Source organism: Eleutherodactylus coqui, chromosome 6 (genome assembly GCF_035609145.1).
Source record: "Eleutherodactylus coqui strain aEleCoq1 chromosome 6, aEleCoq1.hap1, whole genome shotgun sequence".
NCBI classification, from domain to species: Eukaryota; Metazoa; Chordata; class Amphibia; order Anura; family Eleutherodactylidae; genus Eleutherodactylus; species Eleutherodactylus coqui.
Genome location: NC_089842.1, coordinates 220,831,798 through 220,849,775, shown reverse-complemented (window position 1 = coordinate 220,849,775; position 17,978 = coordinate 220,831,798). Strand labels below are relative to the sequence as shown.

The following is a 17,978-nucleotide window of genomic DNA, read 5'->3' as shown; positions in this document are numbered from 1 at the left end:
TTATTGTAGTGCGAATACTGCGGCGTTACGGAATAAGCCCCACGCTGCTGGGTTTGCATCGGTATATTCTAGTCAACTCCAGATGTGCAGCACAATGGAGACCCGCACACTATGTGCTGCTGTGGCGCCAAAGCTGAACTACTGCCAGGGACGGACCAAACTGTCTTGTGGGGTCTTGCTGCTCTGGAGGGGTTAGTACCTCCTGGAAGTGATCCACAGGACGACGGCTGGTGCCTGGAGGCATGGCGCTGGGAGCTCCAAGCTTATGAACAGGAGGGGGGTGATAGAAAAGTGTCGGATCGCACAGAACATCGCATGGGGACGGCGGCCCCGGGCAGAGTGCCCATGTGATCCCTGTCCACCAGTGAAAGTGCCTACAATGGTCATCAGCGCTTGGGCATAGAGCAACGGAAGAGGGCAGCCCGGTCTGATGGCTCACATTCTACATCATGTGGATGGCCGGGTGCATATCTTGCATCAGGAGAGATGGCACCAGCATGGAAAGAAGGCAATCCGGCGGTGGCCGTGTGACAGGGGATGTGCTGCTGGGTAGTTGGGTCTTGAATCTGACATGTACTACCTACCTAACCTTCATGGCAGCGGGTTTCCCTAATGGCAGCGCCCTCAGCAGGATAATGCACCGCATTACAGGCACTGCTCATGAACAGGACGGAGAGATGAAGGTGACGACTCCTCACGATCTCCTTCGATCCATGGAGGCCGCACCAAGCAAGATACAGGATCTGGGGCTGATGGCAGAGGACAACTCCGAGGTCTGCGGGCATCCTGGGCCTTGATGGGTCAGAGACTGATATGAACGTATAATATCCTCCATGCTGCTGGCGCCCCTGACCGCTCACTATGTGACCTTCACCCTGTATAAAATCATATTGATGTCCTGAAGGCGAATTGCGGGTTATGAAAGAATCGGACGCCTGCCATCACTATTCATCAAATTTATTTCATTTAAACAGAAAAAAAATTAAATAATTGAAAATAAACGGCAATAAATAAGAAATAAGTTATGCGTTATATAATCACCGTGGATCAGTCTGATATAGCCCTGCCCCTGCCCCATTTATATTAAAATACCCTTTACCCCCTCCCAAAAAAAACCCAAAGTAAAAACCTAGATTTGACAATAAAATGGCGGAGACTTTTCTCTTATGACGAACAAAATTCTGTACATTGTGGGGATTTTCAGATACTGTAAACCTTTTTTTCCTTTCTGTATGAGGGCTGCTCATTGGCTAGCCATTACCTCTGACCTTTTGATATGCAGATTAGGATTGGCCCACTATGGGGACTGTGATTATAACCCCACTTTTGCCCACAACCACCACCTAGTGTAAAGATGGTACTCCCAACAAAGCGACCATTCTTGGTGTCTGCGGTTACACACGGGGGTGGTGAACAAGCTCGTTAACAGAATTACACATGGGATGTCCCGTTATGGGCCTACACCAAGGGTGGGGTGACATCTTGCTGGAGTCTGTGTGTAAATCTCTGGAAACTCATAATGTTCTTTTCTTTGAGCGTGACCTGGGATGGGTTTGAAACTCGGTTGTGTGTTTTTGCCTAAAGGGGTTGTCCAGGATTACAAAAATACAGCGCCATTTTTTTTTTACCATGGGTCATGTTTGGTATTACAGCTTATACTCAAGTAAATGGAATGGAGCTGAGCTGCAGTACCATCTTCGCCCCATGACAAAGAGTGGCGCTCTTTCAGGAAAATATCAAACACCTATTTTTTTCTTTTCTTCTGAGAATGGACCTCCCCTCTAAGTTACTGCAGGCTACCATTATATGGCCAGATTTATGGAATGTAGCTTACGGTTTGCCTGTGAACTAGTGTTATCCCTGAGGCGCAGAGTAACTGATGACAAAAATCCCACATTTACTGAAGTCCAGTGCAAGACATTTTGTGAATACCGCAGTGACATCGCAGGTTCCTTACAAACCCATTGGCTTCAGTCCATAATATGTCTGCCAATGGTATAGTTCTGTCTGGTTAGGTGTCTTAATTGTAAAGGATACAGGTCCAATGTATTACAGCTTCCATAAGCCGCTTCAAAACCATAATGGTATTTCATTAGTTGTATTTAAGTGCAAGTCAATGGGGGGAGGGGCATTTATCAAAGTGAAAGCATGGTGTGCTGCGGCACCTAAAGATGTGAAGTGGCAGAAGACTTCACCCAAGATTGTGGCTGTAAATGGCTAGATTCTTGGGAGAGACAATTGAACTTCTAGGGTTTCCACCAATCTACGAATCGTATTAGGCCGCCTCCCTCCCCCCCTTTTTTTTATTTTATTTTTCTTCAAAAATAAAGGTATAGGTGTGAAAACCATAATGACGCCACCTGTGTAATTGTGCAGTTATAAATGACCTCTGATGGCAGGGGACAAGATAGGGCTGTAGTCTGATTGTTACCGCATGAAAAGTTCTGGTCTCCACAAACAGTTGCCATTCTGCGGTGTTCATTGTTAGAGGAACTTTCCCACCCCTGAGAGAGCCGCATCCGGCCTCAATTACTGGTGTGGGCCCAGGGGAAGTAATGGCACCAGACAAATCTATTACGTATTTGGTGCCTAGGGTGGAGTGGTAAGATTCCACATGATAAGAAGCGCCTCCTCTGTGGAATGTAATATAAGATAGCTTCTCCTCTGAGGAACATCATATGAAACTTGTCCTCTGGGGACCTACAGAGAAAGAAGCTCCTCCTCTGAGGAATATCATATAGGATAGCTCCTCCTCTGAGGGACTATAAGCAAAGAAGCTCCTCCTTGGGGGGAGTGCACTGAAGGTAGCTACTCCTTTGAGGAGGCACAGGGCAAGAAACGCCTATGAGGGACTGCATGGTAGGTAACTACTCCATTTGAAAGTGCACAGGGCAAGAAGCTCCTCCTCTGAGGAACCACAAGGAATGAAGCTCCTCCTCTGAGTGACTGCACAGAGAAAGAAGCCTCTGGTCTGGGGGACTGCATGGAAGGTAGCTACACTGAGACCACAGAGATTAGTTCCTCCTTTGAGACCACCTAGGAGGTAGCTCCTACTCTAAGGGACCACAGTGAAAGAGGTTTTCCCCTGCTGAAGCACATAGAAGATAGCTCCCCCTCGCCAGGATCTCAATGAAGGTAGTTTTCCTCTTTAAAGGATCAAAGTGAAAGAAGCTTCACTTCTGGGAGACGGCATAGAAGCTAGCTCCTACGTTGAGAGACCAAAGGGAAGGTAGCTCTCCCCTCTAAGGGACCTTTCACACGTGATGGAATTAGAAGACACGGACATTTCTGTGTCAAATTTCTTTTTTTGGGGCTTGAATTCCGCCTTTGTTAAAATCCACGTGTCTACTTCAAAACCACACGATTAAATTCCGCAGCGCAAAAGCTGTCTACTGCGGCATAAAGACGTCTTGTGGAATTGTTGCGGATTTCTAACATACAGGGGATGCAATTCTGTATGAAAGGTCACTTAGGGATCACTTAGATAGAAGGTAGCTCCAACTCTTAAGAACTCCAGTGAAGTAGAAGGTAGCTCCACCTTTCAGAGACTACATAAGAAGGAGCTCCCCTTCTAACGGACCTCGTAGATGGTAACTGCGGCTCAGGGACCACAGCGAAGGTAGCACCTTCAGGAGTGGACCTCCAGAGCGTGGATAGCCCCATCCAGGATTCCATGTACTTTTCAACTCAGACCCCTCTGGCTCGCAAATTCCTATAAGAGGGTCCCCAGTGCCCATGTGCCCCCTGCGAGTCTTACCCACTGCTGCTGGTGACTTGCTAAGAGTTCAGGTTCATTAAAGACTGGAGCAGCAGCCAAATGTGAGGCGTGAGCGCCGGGGATAAGGAGATATTGCACTGCTACCCAGATCCTCTCTGCATGTAACACAGCAGCTCTGCCTCAGATACGAGCGGCGGTGCCCCCACCTCCCGCATCGGCCGAGCCGCTATAAATATTCACTCTACCTCATAAAATGCCATTTTTTTTTCTTAAACATTTGCAGATGGGACGATGTGAGAAATCAGAAGAAAAGCCGTTATCTGAACATAACGTTATCATGTTCTCGCCCCCGATACCTGCGCCACATAGTCCGCCACCGCCTTTACAGCCGCTACATCAAGTTTTGTTTTTTTTTTTTTTTTTTTTTTAACTTTTTCCAATTTTTACCCAAGGTTAAAAAATAAATCCCATGCCCACAAGAGAGGCTGGACGCGGCAAGTAAAGCTCTACCCTGTCCGCTCCGGTGAGTGTGTGCAGATCCAGGAATGTTCCACTTCTTCACCTCTTAAGAGGGGTGAGGATGAGTTCGAAGGTCCTTGCTGGTTAAGAGTTGGAGGATTATCAGATTCAGCCATGTAGCGGTTTCCCCTGAAAAAAAATTGTCCTTCTTGGTCCAGCAGCAGAAAAAGTTTGGAGTTCGTTGCGAGGTGTGGAAAGAGAAAGAGAGGATGAGGGGCTGGACCTAGGAACCCCTTGATCCCCCAAATCAGGTGCACCCACTGAAAGGAAAAGCAAACACAAAGTCAAGGCATGGTCTACAGGCGCAGAACAAGTCTACCTCACCTTCCCCTCCACCATCTGGCTTTGAATCGTCAGACATGCCGTTCCATTATATTACAACCCCAATTACAAAAAAAAGTTTGGCCACTGTGTAAAATGTAAATAAGGGCTCGTTCACATGGCCATATGAGTACAACGTTGCGAGTCTACCAGCGGTTTACTCATCGCAGCCCCTACGCTCTGCTGGCAGAAGAGCCAGCCGAGATCGTGTAGGGATGCGATAAGCACAGCGCATCCCCGGGATTATGACGACATGTGCAATGTGACTTTTTTTTCTCCAAATCCCCTACTCTGTGCAGAGCGGGGCTCCGTATTAAGCACTGTCCATTCGCAGGCCTTGCGAAGCTACAGCGTTTCAATACACAGCCCTTCAAGGGCTCCGTATTAAACGCAGAGAAATAGAGCATGCTGCGATTTATTTCCCCTGTGTTTTATATGGATGTCCCCTCACCGTTTCAACGCAGGTGTGAATTGAAGAATGAAAGTCCATAGACTTTTCATTGCCCCCATTCACCGCGTGTTTCGCATGAGAAATACGTGTGTGTTGTACATGGTGACAATACGCCCATGTGAATGAGCCCTGAAGGTAAAGAAAAAAGGATGCAATGACTTGTAAATATCATTTAACCATATTTTATGCACAGTAGAACATATGAGAGGGGGGGGGGAGGGGATATTTCTCCATTTGATTTAAAAAATGAACTCATTTAGAAATTGGTGGCAACAACCCATCTCACAAAAGCTGGAATGGGTAACAAAAGGTTGGAAAAGGAAGTGGTACTAATGAAAAACAGCTGGAGTATAAAAAGAGCATGTTAGAGAGGCAGAGTCTCTTAGAAGCAAAGATGGTCGGAGATTCACCAATGTTCATCTATGTAAAATAGCAAAGTCTTTGAATTTTCTCCCATCTCCAATATCATCAAAAGATTCAGAGAATCTGGAGAAATCCATGTGCACAAGGGACAGGGCCGACGGTCAGTATTGGATATTGGGGATCTACGGGCCCTCAAATGTCACTGCATTATATACAGGCATGATTCTGTAATGTAATCCCTGCATGGGCTCGGGAATACTTCCAGAAATCACTGTCTGAGAACACAGTTCTCAGTGAACCAACAAATACAAGTTACAGCCGTATCGTGCAGGGAAGAAGCCATATATCACCACAATCCAGAAACGCTGGCATCTTCTATGGGCCAAAGCTGGTTTACAATGGACTGAGGCAAAATGGAGAACTGTCCTGTGATGAATCAAAATGTGAAATTATTTATTGAACCCACGGACGCCGTGTCCTGCAGACTCAAGTGGAGGGGGACCATCCAGCATGTTCTGCATCTCTGATGGTATTGGGTGGCATCAGTGCCTATGGCATTGGCAGCTTACACTGAGGAGTATATGGAGGTTTAGAACATTTGCCTCCATCCAGACAATGTCTCTTTCAGTGAATACCTTGTATATTTCAGCAGGACGATGCTAAACTAAACCACATACTGCATCCATCATAACAGCAATTGGTCTCCTTACTTCCCAGATGTTTACAGACTGTTGTAAAAAGAAGAGGGGATGCTACACAATGGTAGACACGGCCCCGACCAACTGCTGTGAGATGTGCTGCTGCCATCAATTACTAAATTAGGTAATTTTTAAAAATGAGATGGAGAAATATCCCCTCCCCCCACTGATATGTTCCACTGAGAATAACAGATGGTTAAATGAGGTTTCCAAATCCTTGTTTTTTTTTTTTCCTTTACATTTTACACGGTCCAACATATTTGGAATTGGGGTTGTACTAGACACCAATGGACCATAGAGGAAGCTGCTCATAATCACCATACCCTGCGGGCTGGAAGCCACCAAAACAGGCTCTAGCCTCACGTTGAGTTCTAGCCTCAAAATTAAGTCCTACTTCCATCAGTATAAGATCACACATCAACCATGGTGACCTGCTCATGGTGCAATCTGGGCTTGGCTACAGTAGTAGTCCCTGATATCGTCACAGGTATGCTAGACTACAGCTATATCCATTGATGTCTGCTGGCTCCCCGATATCCAGCACCTGCCTGGCTCATGCACTTGGAGGGGACCCGTCATTCTGGTTCTGGCAATGATATATGGTTTGGAATGAGCCTAAAATATGTTTTAGGTGACATCACCAAGACCTCAAAGAACCAGATTATGAGAATATTGAGCCACAGACCAGACACAGAAAATGGCACTCGTAGGAGTAGGGATTGGAGGGTTGAAGGATCGTCCTTGTGTCTAGAGGGTTCACTTCCAGGCCTGTCATATTCTGGTTCCTCCTGTACCTGGTGATCTGATAACTACCTCACCCAGTATCTGCTGGGTCTCAGCCCCTGCTAGGATCCTACTTCGGGCCCTATTTCATCCTGTGTTTCTCCAGACAGCAAGTTGAAGGCCACTAATAGGCCATGCCAAACATACATTTGGTTGCACCCCCAAATATTAGATCGCAGCCAAAAGGCAAGCATTTGAGTAGATATGATGTGGCTATGATAGGACCACAGACAACGAGACTGGTGGAGGGACAACTGGGAGGAAGGATGGGGGGGGGGCTCATGTCCTAATGTCTCATGCAAAGGAGAGGTACTGGGAGAGGATTATTATGGATGACAATGGGGTGTACAGGGTGGGGGCAACCTTCTACTAACACTACTTTCTACTGTGGGGGCTCCAGCCTGTAGTTCTAAAACTCCCAGCATACCCCGAAATCCCATCTGGGAGTTGTAGTTTCACAATAGCTGGAAAGCCACAGGTTGGAAACAAATGGTCTACTGTATGTAATCCATGTACCCTATACACATCCTGCATCTTTAATGGCTCATGCAGTGTTATGGTGTCTAACAGCCATCTCCTCCCTTTAAATGGTAACTCCACTCACAGTATATAACTCTGTCTATATACACACTATGTTGACAAAAGTATTTGAGTACCCGCCAATCCTGTGCTGTCAAGCGAAAGGCATACAAATCAGATGTGTGGGTATAAAAGAGAGTATCACACAAGCATATCCCAGTACAGATGCCCCCAAGTGCAGGGCTGACAACGGGGTCTGGCGGTGGGATGTCACCAGGTGTAGAGTGAATTACGGGGGTCTGGTGGGGGGATGTCACCAGGTGTAGAGCTGGCAACAGGGTCTGGTGGGGGAAGGTCACCAGGTGTAGAGCTTACAACGGGGTCTGGCGGGGGGATGTTACCAGGTGTAGAGCTGACAACGGGGTCTGGTGGGGGAATGTCACCAGTTGTAGAGCTGACAACGGGGTCTGGCGGTGGGATGTCACCAGGTGTAGAGCTGACAATGGGGTCTAGTGGGGGAGAATGCATCCAGGTGTAGAGCGGACAGCTGGGGCTAGTGGTGGGATGTCACCAGGTGTAGAGCTGACAACGGAGTCTGGTGGAGGGATGTCACCAGGTGTAGAGTGGATTACAGAGTCTGGTGGGGGGATGTCACCAGGTGTAGCGCTGACAACGGGGTCTGGCGGTGAGATGTCACCAGGTCTACAGCTGACAACGGAGTCTGGTCGTGGGACGTCACCAGGTGTAGAGTGGATTACGGGGGTCTGGTGGGAGGATGTCACCAGGTGTAGAGCTGACAATAGGGTCTGGTGGGAGGATGTCACCAGGTGTAGAGCTGACAATGGGGTCTGGTGGGGGGGATGTCACCAGGTGTAGAGCTGACAACGGGGTCTGGTGGGGGAATGTCACCAGGTGTAGAGCTGACAATGGGGTCTGGTGGGGGGGATGTCACCAGGTGTAGAGCTGACAACGGGGTCTGGTGGAGGGATGGCACCAGGTGTAGAGTGGATTACGGAGTCTGGTGGGGGGATGTCACCAGGTGTAGCGCTGACAATGGGGTCTGGCGGTGAGATGTCACCAGGTCTACAGCTGACAACGGAGTCTGGTGGTGGGACGTCACCAGGTGTAGAGTGGATTACGGGGGTCTGGTGGGGGGATGTCACCAGGTGTATAGCTGACAACGGGGTCTGGTGGGAGGATGTCACCAGGTGTAGAGCTGACAACGGGGTCTGGTGCGGGGATGTCACCAGGTGTAGAGCTGACAACGGGGTCTGGTGGGGGAATGTCACCAGGTGTAGAGCTGACAATGGGGTCAGGTGGGGGGATGTCACCAGGTGTAGAGCTGACAACGGGGTCTTGTGGTAGGATGTCACCAGGTGTAGAGCTGACAACGGGGTCTGGTGGAAGGATGTCACCAGGTGTAGAGTGGATTACGGAGTCTGGTGGGGGGATGTCACCAGGTGTAGAGCTGACAATGGGGTCAGGTGGGGGGATGTCACCAGGTGTAGAGCTGACAACGGGGTCTTGTGGTAGGATGTCACCAGGTGTAGAGCTGACAACGTAGTCTGGTGGTGGGACGTCACCGGGTGTAGAGCTGACTACGGGGTTTGGTGGGAGGAGGTCACCAGGTGCAGAGCTGACAACAGGGTCTGGTGGGATGTCACCAGGTGTAGAGCTAACAACGGGGTCTGGCGGGGGGATGTCACCAGGTGTAGAGCTGACTACAGGGTCTGGTGTGGGAATGTCACCAGGTGTAGCGCTGACAACAGGGTCTGGCTGGGGGATGCCTTCAGGTGTAGAGCTGACAACAGAGTTTGGCTGGGGGATGCCTTCAGGTGTAGAGCTGAGAACGGGTCTGGTGGGGGGATGTCACCAGGTGTAGAGCTGAGAACGGGGTCTGGTGGGGGGGATGTCATCAGGTGTATTCTGACAACAGTCTGGCGGTGGGACGTCACTAGGCGTAGAGCTGACAAAAGGGTCTGGCGGGGGGAGGTCACCAGGTGTAGAGCTGACAACGGGGTCTGGCGGAATGTCACCAGGTGTAGAGGTAACAACTGGGTCTGGCGGGGGCATGTAACCAGGTGTAGAGCTGACAATGGGGTCTGGCGGGGGGATGTCACCAGGTGTAGAGCTGACAACAGGGTCTGGTGGGGGAATGTCACCTGGTGTAGAGCTGACAACAGGGTCTGGCGGTGGGATGTCACCAGGTGTAGAGCTGACAATGGGGTCTGGTGGGGGGGATGTCACCAGTTGTAGAGCTGACAACGGGGTCTTGTGGTGGAATGTCATCAGGTGTAGAGCTGACAACGGGGTCTGGTGGAGGGATGTCAGCCGGTGTAAAGTGGATTACTACGGAGTCTGGTGGGGGGATGTCACCAGGTGTACAGCTGACAACGGAGTCTGTTGGTGGGACATCACCAGGTGTAGAGCTGACTACGGGGTTTGGTGGGAGGAGGTCACCAGGTGCAGAGCTGACAACAGGGTCTGGCGGGATGTCACCAGGTATAGAGCAGACAACAGGGTTTGGTGGAATGTCAGCAGGTGTAGAGCTAACAAATGGGTCTGGCGGGGGGATGCCTCTAGGTGTAGAGCTGACAACAGAGTCTGGCTGGGGGATGCCTTCAGGTGTAGAGCTGAGAACGGGTCTGGCGGGGGGATGTCACCACGTGTAGAGTGGATTACGGAGTCTGGTGGGGGGATGTTACCAGGTGTAGCGCTGACAACGAGGTCTGGCGGTGAGATGTCACCAGGTCTACAGCTGACAATGGAGTCTGGTGGTGGGACGTCACCAGGTGCAGAGTGGATTACGGGGGTCTGGTGGGGGGATGTCACCAGGTGTATAGCTGACAACGGGGTCTGGTGGGAGGATGTCACCCGGTGTAGAGCTGACAACGGGATCTGGTGCGGGGATGTCACCAGGTGTAGAGCTGACAACGGGGTCTGGTGGAAGGATGTCACCAGGTGTAGAGTGGATTACGGTGTCTGGTGGAGGGATGTCACCAGGTGTACAGCTGACAATGTAGTCTGGTGGTGGGACGTCACCGGGTGTAGAGCCGACTACGGGGTTTGGTGGGAGGAGGTCACCAGGTGCAGAGCTGACAACAGGGTCTGGTGGGATGTCACCAGGTGTAGAGCTAACAACGGGGTCTGGCGGGGGATGTCACCAGGTGTAGAGCTGACTACAGGGTCTGGTGTGGGAATGTCACCAGGTGTACCGCTGACAACAGGGTCTGGCTGGGGGATGCCTTCAGGTGTAGAGCTGACAACAGAGTTTGGCTGGGGGATGCCTTCAGGTGTAGAGCTGAGAACGGGTCTGGCGGGGGGATGTCACCAGGTGTAGAGCTGAGAACGGGGTCTGGTGGGGGGGATGTCATCAGGTGTATTCTGACAACAGTCTGGCGGTGGGACGTCACTAGGCGTAGAGCTGACAAAAGGGTCTGGCGGGCGGAGGTCACCAGGTGTAAAGCTGACAACAGGGTCTGGCGGAATGTCACCAGGTGTAGAGGTAACAACTGGGTCTGGCGGGGGCATGTAACCAGGTGTAGAGCTGACAACGGGGTCTGGCGGGGGGATGTCACCAGGTGTAGAGCTGACAACAGGGTCTGGTGGGGGAATGTCACCAGGTGTAGAGCTGACAACAGGGTCTGGCGGTGGGATGTCACCAGGTGTAGAGCTGACAATGGGGTCTGGTGGGGGGGATGTCACCAGTTGTAGAGCTGACAATGGGGTCTTTTGGTGGGATGTCATTAGGTGTAGAGCTGACAACGGGGTCTGGTGGAGGGATGTCAGCCGGTGTAAAGTGGATTACTACGGAGTCTGGTGGGGTGATGTCACCAGGTGTACAGCTGACAACGGAGTCTGGTGGTGGGACGTCACCAGGTGTAGAGCTGACTACGGGGTTTGGTGGGAGGAGGTCACCAGGTGCAGAGCTGACAACAGGGTCTGGCGGGATGTCACCAGGTGTAGAGCTGACAACAGGGTCTGGTGGAATGTCAGCAGGTGTAGAGCTAACAAATGGGTCTGGGTTGGGAATGTCACCAGGTGTAGAGCTGACAACAGGGTCTGGCGGTGGGATGTCACCAGGTGTAGAGCTGACAATGTGGTCTGGTGGGGGGGATGTCACCAGTTGTAGAGCTGACAACGGGGTCTTTTGGTGGGATGTCATCAGGTGTAGAGCTGACAACGGGGTTCTGCTGGAGGGATGTCAGCCGGTGTAAAGTGGATTACTACGGAGTCTGGTGGGGTGATGTCACCAGGTGTACAGCTGACAACGGAGTCTGGTGGTGGGACGTTACCAGGTGTAGAGCTGACTACGGGGTTTGGTGGGAGGAGGTCACCAGGTGCAGAGCTGACAACAGAGTCTGGCGGGATGTCACCAGGTGTAGAGCTGACAACAGGGTCTGGTGGAATGTCAGCAGGTGTAGAGCTAACAAATGGGTCTGGCGGGGGGATGCCTCTAGGTGTAGAGCTGACAACAGAGTCTGGCTGGGGGATGCCTTCAGGTGTAGAGCTGAGAACGGGTCTGGCGGGGGGATGTCACCACGTGTAGAGCTGACAATGGGGTCGGGTGGGGGGATGTCATCGGGTGTATGCTGACAACAGGGTTTGGCGGTGGGACGTCACTAGACGTAGAGCTGATAAAAGGGTCTGGCGGGGGGAAATCACCAGGTGTACAGCTGACAACAGGGTCTGGCGGAATGTCACCAGGTGTAGAGCTTACAACTGGGTCTAGCGGGGGCATGTCACCAGGTGTAGAGCTGACAACAGGGTCTGGTGGGGGGATGTCACCAGGTGTAGAGCTGACAACGGGGTCTGGCGGGGGGATGTCACCAGGTGTAGAGCTGACAACAAGGTCTGGTGGGGAATGTCACCAGGTGTAGAGCTGACAACAGGGTCTGGCGGGATGTCACCAGGTGTAGAGCTGACAATGGGGTCTGGTGGGGGGGATGTCACCAGTTGTAGAGCTGACAACAGGGTCTTGTGGTGGGATGTCACCAGGTGTAGAGCTGACAACGGGGTCTGGTGGAGGGATGTCACCAGGTGTAGAGTGAATTATGGAGTCTGGTGGGGGCATGTCACCAGGTGTACAGCTGACAACGGAGTCTGGTGGTGGGACGTCACCAGGTTTAGAGCTGACTACGGGGTTTGGTGGGAGGAGGTCACCAGTTGCAGAGCTGACAACAGGGTCTGGCAGGATGTCACCAGGTGTAGAGCTGACAACAGGGTCTGGCGGAATGTCACCAGGTGTAAAGCTAACAACTGGGTCTGGCGGGGGCATGTCACCAGGTGTAGAGCTGACAACGGGGTCTGGTGGGGGAATGTCACCCGGTGTAGAGCTGACAACGGGGTCTAGCGGGGGGAATGTCACCAGGTGTAGAGCTGACAACAGGGTCTGGTGGGGGAATGTCACCAGGTGTAGAGCTGACAACGGGGTCTGGCGGTGGGATGTCACCAGGTGTAGAGCTGACAATGGGGTCTGGTGGTGGGATGTCACCAGGTGTAGAGCTGACAACAGGGTGTTGTGGTGGGATGTCACCAGGTGTAGAGTGGATTATGGAGTCTGGTGGGGGGATGTCACCAGGTGTACAGCTGACAACGGAGTCTGGTGGTGGGACGTCAACAGGTGTAGAGCTGACTACGGGGTTTGGAGGGAGGAGGTCACCAGGTGCAGAGCTGACAACAGGGTCTGGCTGGATGTCACCAGGTGTAGAGCTAACAACAGGGTCTGGCGGGGGGATGTCACCAGGTGTAGAGCTGACTACGGAGTCTGGCGGGGGGATGCCTCCAGGTGTAGAGCTGACAACAGGGTCTGGCGTGGGGATGCCTTCAGGTGTATAGCTTAGAACGGGTCTGGCGGGGGAATGTCACCAGGTGTAGAGCTGTAAATGGGGTCTAATGGGGGGATGACATCAGGTGTATTCTGACAACAGTTTGGCGGTGGAACGTCACCAGCCGTAGAGCTGACAACAGGGTCTGGCGGAATGTCACCAGGTGTAGAGCTAACAACTGGGTCTGGCGGGGGGGATGTCACCAGGTGTAGAGCTGACAACAGCGTCTCGTGGGGGGATGTCACCAGGTGTAGAGCTGACAACGGGGTCTGGTGGGGGGATGTCACTAAGTGTACAGCTGACAATGGAGTCTGGTGGTGGGACGTCACCAGGTTTAGAGCAGACTACGGGGTTTGGTGGGGGGGGGGTCACCAGGTGTAGAGCTGACAACAGGGTCTGTCGGGATGTCACCAGGTGTAGAGCTGACTACGGAGTCTGGCACGGGGCTGCCTCCAGGTAAAGAGCTGACAACAGGGTCTGGCGGGGGGATGCCTTTAGGTGTAGAGCTGACAACGGGGTCTGGCGGGGGGATGTCACCAGGTGTAGAGCTGACAACGGGGTCTGGTGGGGGGATGTCATCAGGTGTATGCTGACAACAGGGTTTGGCGAGGGGATGTCACCAGGTGTAGAGCTGATAACAGGGTCTGGCGGGGGGGATGTCATCAGGTGTAGAGCTGACAACGGGGTCTGGTGGGGGGATGTCATCAGGTGTATTCTTACAACAGTCTGGCGGTGGGACATCACTAGGCGTAGAGCTGACAAAAAAGTCTGGCGGGGGGGAGGTCACCAGGTGTAGAGCTGACAACACGGTCTGGTGGAATGTTACCAGGTGTAGAGCTAACAACTGGGTCTGGCGGGGGCATGTCACCAGGTGTAGAGCTGACAACAGGGTCTGGCGGGGGGATGTAACCAGGTGTAGAGCTGACAACGGGGTCTGGTGGGAGGATATCATCAGGTGTAGAGCTGACAACAGGGTCTGGCAGGATGTCACCAGGTGTAGAGCTGACAACAGGGTCTGGCGGGGGGAATGCCTCCAGGTGTAGAGCTTACAACGGGGTCTGGTGGGGGGATGTCATCAGATGTAGAGCTGACAACGGGGTCGGGTGGTGGGATGTCACCAACCAATTAGTACTGACATCTCAGCTTCCGGACCTTCCAGAGTACACTGTTGGTCATATTTTTGGGAGATGGAAACCATCTGGTGTGTGCAGTGCGTGGTGCAGCCATGTTCAGGGATACCTCGTAAATTGATAGAATGTGGACAATGAAGCTCTGAGTTAGGTGCCAGCGCAGCACAAGCCCCCACAAGTGACGTTGATTGAGTTGGCTGGTTGTGGATTTCTCCAGACAGCCAGTCCCCCGGGTCTCAGACCCCTGTGTGTTGGATGGCTGTGTCTCCAGAGGCCCCTCTTTAAGGGGGGTTAGTGTGTGCTGCTGGAATCTGTTGATGTTCAACATGGGTTTCCAGTAGTGCAGAACTACAGTTGGGGTTGATTGAGCTGGCTGGGTGTGGATTTCTCCAGCCAGCCAATCACCACCGGTCTGCTACTCATATATACTAGCTTCTCTGTTAGAGGCTTTCCTCTGTTTGTTCAGTGTGAACATTGTAATGTCCCTACGGTTGTGTGCATGTGCCAGACCTGTGATGTGAACAGTCCTGTTCAGGATGCATGGTGTGCTGTGTTGAATGCATATCCCTGGCGTGTTGGTATGAGCTGCGTACAGTCCTGCTGTGTTTCATTTGGCATCTAGGTCTAGGTAGGTCCCTAGGTTTCGATGTAGGGCCGTCCCTGTCAGGACGATCGTCCTACATGCAGGCAGGTTTCATGTGAAAGTTGTCTCATTAGAGTAGGGACACGCAAAACAATGAAGACCCTTGAAGTGGTCTCACGGGCTTAAGTATCTTGGCCAAACAGGAACAGAACTGTTCACACTTCATATCTGGCACATACATCGACCCGTAGGAACATTACACTGTTCACACTGAACAGATGGAGAAAAGTCTAGCAGCCTCTAACAGACGAGCTAGTATATATGAGCAGCAGACAGGTGGTGGTTGGCTAGCTAGAGAAATCCACACCCAGCCACTTTAATCAACCTCACCTTTGGGGCCGTGCTGCTGGAAACCCATGCAGAACAACAGATCTCAGCAGCATACCCTAACACCTTGTACGAGCTTTGAAGACATCATCTACCCTCACTCAGGGGGTCTCACATGCCATTGGAACATCCATTGGTACCAGAATAGCATGTGAAGGGTCACCATGGATGAGCGTCTGCACACAAAATTACAGCAGTGAATGCACAGCGGCACCGGCGATGGTGCTTGAAGCGTCGGACTGTAAGTAAATGGAAGAAAGTGTTGTGGAAAGATGAACAACAGTACATAATCTTCCGATCAGATGGCTGCACTTGGGTGTGGCACTTAACTGGAGAGCGGTTTCTACGTGGCTGCATCACCCCAACAGTGAGGTTTGGAGGAGATTCTGTTATGGTGTGGGGGTGAACTAGGGCCATTGGTTATAGTGAAGTCCATCCTTACCAGCAATGGGTACAGACGTTCCGGACAATGTGGCATCACCTCCCCTGTGGCAATACTTGGGTATTGCTCCGTGCCTCCACCAACATGACCAAGCACCATGTCATACGGCACGGAGTGTGGGGAGCAGAATTTCTGCAAACTTCATTGACCGGTCCAAAGTCCAGATCTCAATCCCATTGAGTATCTTTGAGACAAACGTGAACGCCCAACACGCCCATTATCCCCCGCATCACTATCTGAAGCTCTTCTGGAGCAATGGGTGCAAATCCCTCCATACATTTATGGTAATTTGGTAGAAAGTGGCCACGGAGGGTTACTGCAGTTTTTGAGGCCAAAGGTGGCCCAACACCATATAGAAAAATGTGGGGAGAAAAAAATAAATAACTCGATTTTCATTACCTTTTATGTGTGTTCAATACTTTTGTCAACATAGTATATAATGAACATATATCTTGGATGGAGCTACAATGCTACTGGCCAAAGGAAAAGCTAATGAGTCTTCTAAAGTTATAGAGAGAAGTCCACCATGCTTTTCCGCTGCCTTACAAGGATGGTCAGGGATCAGATTCACCCTAGGTTGGTCTTCTGAGTTACCCGTAAAGTGGTCTGGATGTGGGGAAGGAGGTTGGAGGGGAGGAGACCACAGACAATGAATGATGGAAAACAGCTGAAGCAGAAGTTCATAGTGCACAGACCACATCGAGCATTGCCAAGACTTTACATCAGCACATTGGGGTCCACAGAGAGATGGCAGGGAGGGGAACATCAGTAATTGGTCACAAATGATCAGTCCTCATACATGTCACAGTGAAGGCAGGTGACCCCTTTTATAAAATGCAGCCACAAAATGAACAGGAAGCAAAGGCTGAAAACAAACCCCAACCACCCCCTCCCCTCAAACCATCCCGGTGATGTCAGGCCAATCCATCTTACAAAGCATTTTATTCCTAAACTGAGTTAGGCTGCTGCCACACCAATGTTAGGGTCAGTTCAGAGTTTTTGTCTCTCTGCTCCATCTTTGGAGGAGAAACTAAAATAAAATGGAAAAACACTTATTTTTTCACTATTAATTTCAATGGAGTTGAAAAAAAAAAAACAGAAAGACTTCAATTTGCTTCCGTTCTGTTAGGTTTACGTTTTTTTGGACGGGAAAATAGCGCAGTCTACAATGTTTTTTTTCTCTCCAAAGTAACGGAAACCTGATGGAATAGAAGCAAGCAGAAGCCTTTCCATTTGCCTTCCATTTTTTTAAACCCTATTGAAATCAATAGGGGAAAAAAACCTGATGTTTTTTTCCGATTTATTTCAGTTTCTTTCCTCCAAAAATGGAGCAGAGAGACGGAAACCCTGAACTGACCCTAATGCTGGTGTGAGAGCGGCCTTATCAGAAGTTCCATCACTTCTCCTCAAGTCCCAATGACAATAACTTCTGCACCCAAACAAACCAGTGTTATCAGAGGAACACGACAACAAGAACATAAAAAAGGAAAGTAGAGTGGTTTCTATAAGATCTGTTGACCCTATGAAAACACTAATCTTGCAGGGCACAGGAATTACTGTCATGAGGTCACAGGTGGGAAGGATCTTCTCTCAGAAGGCTGATAACTTGATTTAGGAATCTTGTGATAGATCTTTAGAGAAATCTCCGTTTAGGCCATTATCCACAAGTATTAATGATGACCGACTTGTTTTAATGTTACCCCTTCTAATATGAAGATTTATCTAGTATTGTGGGTATATTATAAAAGGGTGTCACCCACCATGTCGTCCCTTTACAGCCTAGAGAGACAATCAATATTGCACAGCACATCAACTCCATATTTCCACAGCACTCCATGCATCCTATACAAAACAGAGATCTCCCTTGGAGCCGCTCCTCATGGGCGGGGCTTACAGGAGGGAGGAGGGTGAGGTTATTAGGAAGGAGTCTCAAAATACAACACAGTCATTCCAACGGATGCAACTTACAAGGGGTGGTGCTACAGGTTCCAGGGCAGCCAATGGATGCTAGGTCAAAGCGACAGAGTCGTCTCATGATTTGATTGGACCCTGGCACCAGGTGGGCGAGTTACAAGTGGCAGAAAAAGAGAAGCTGGTTTTTTTTTTGGTCATGTGGTTAATATATATAATGTTCTTAAATCTATTCACCTTTACGTGAAATGTTTCATTTGATCTCTGAATAACTCTCATACGCAAAGAATAAGACTTATGTAAGAACAGATCATTGTGATCAGTT

The 17,978-nt window shown here is 50.6% G+C and overlaps 1 protein-coding gene across 2 annotated transcripts in view; it reads right to left on the bottom strand.

The window, feature by feature from the left end:
* Window positions 1-966: 966 nt before the first annotated feature.
* LOC136633265 (CUGBP Elav-like family member 3-A) overlaps window positions 967-17,978 on the bottom strand; it is an 81,318-nt gene continuing 64,306 nt past the window's right edge. For both annotated transcript variants that reach the window (XM_066608863.1, XM_066608864.1), the window contains exon 13: window positions 967-4,497. The gene's annotated coding sequence lies outside the window, so the exon portion shown is untranslated. The remainder of the gene's footprint in view (window positions 4,498-17,978) is intronic.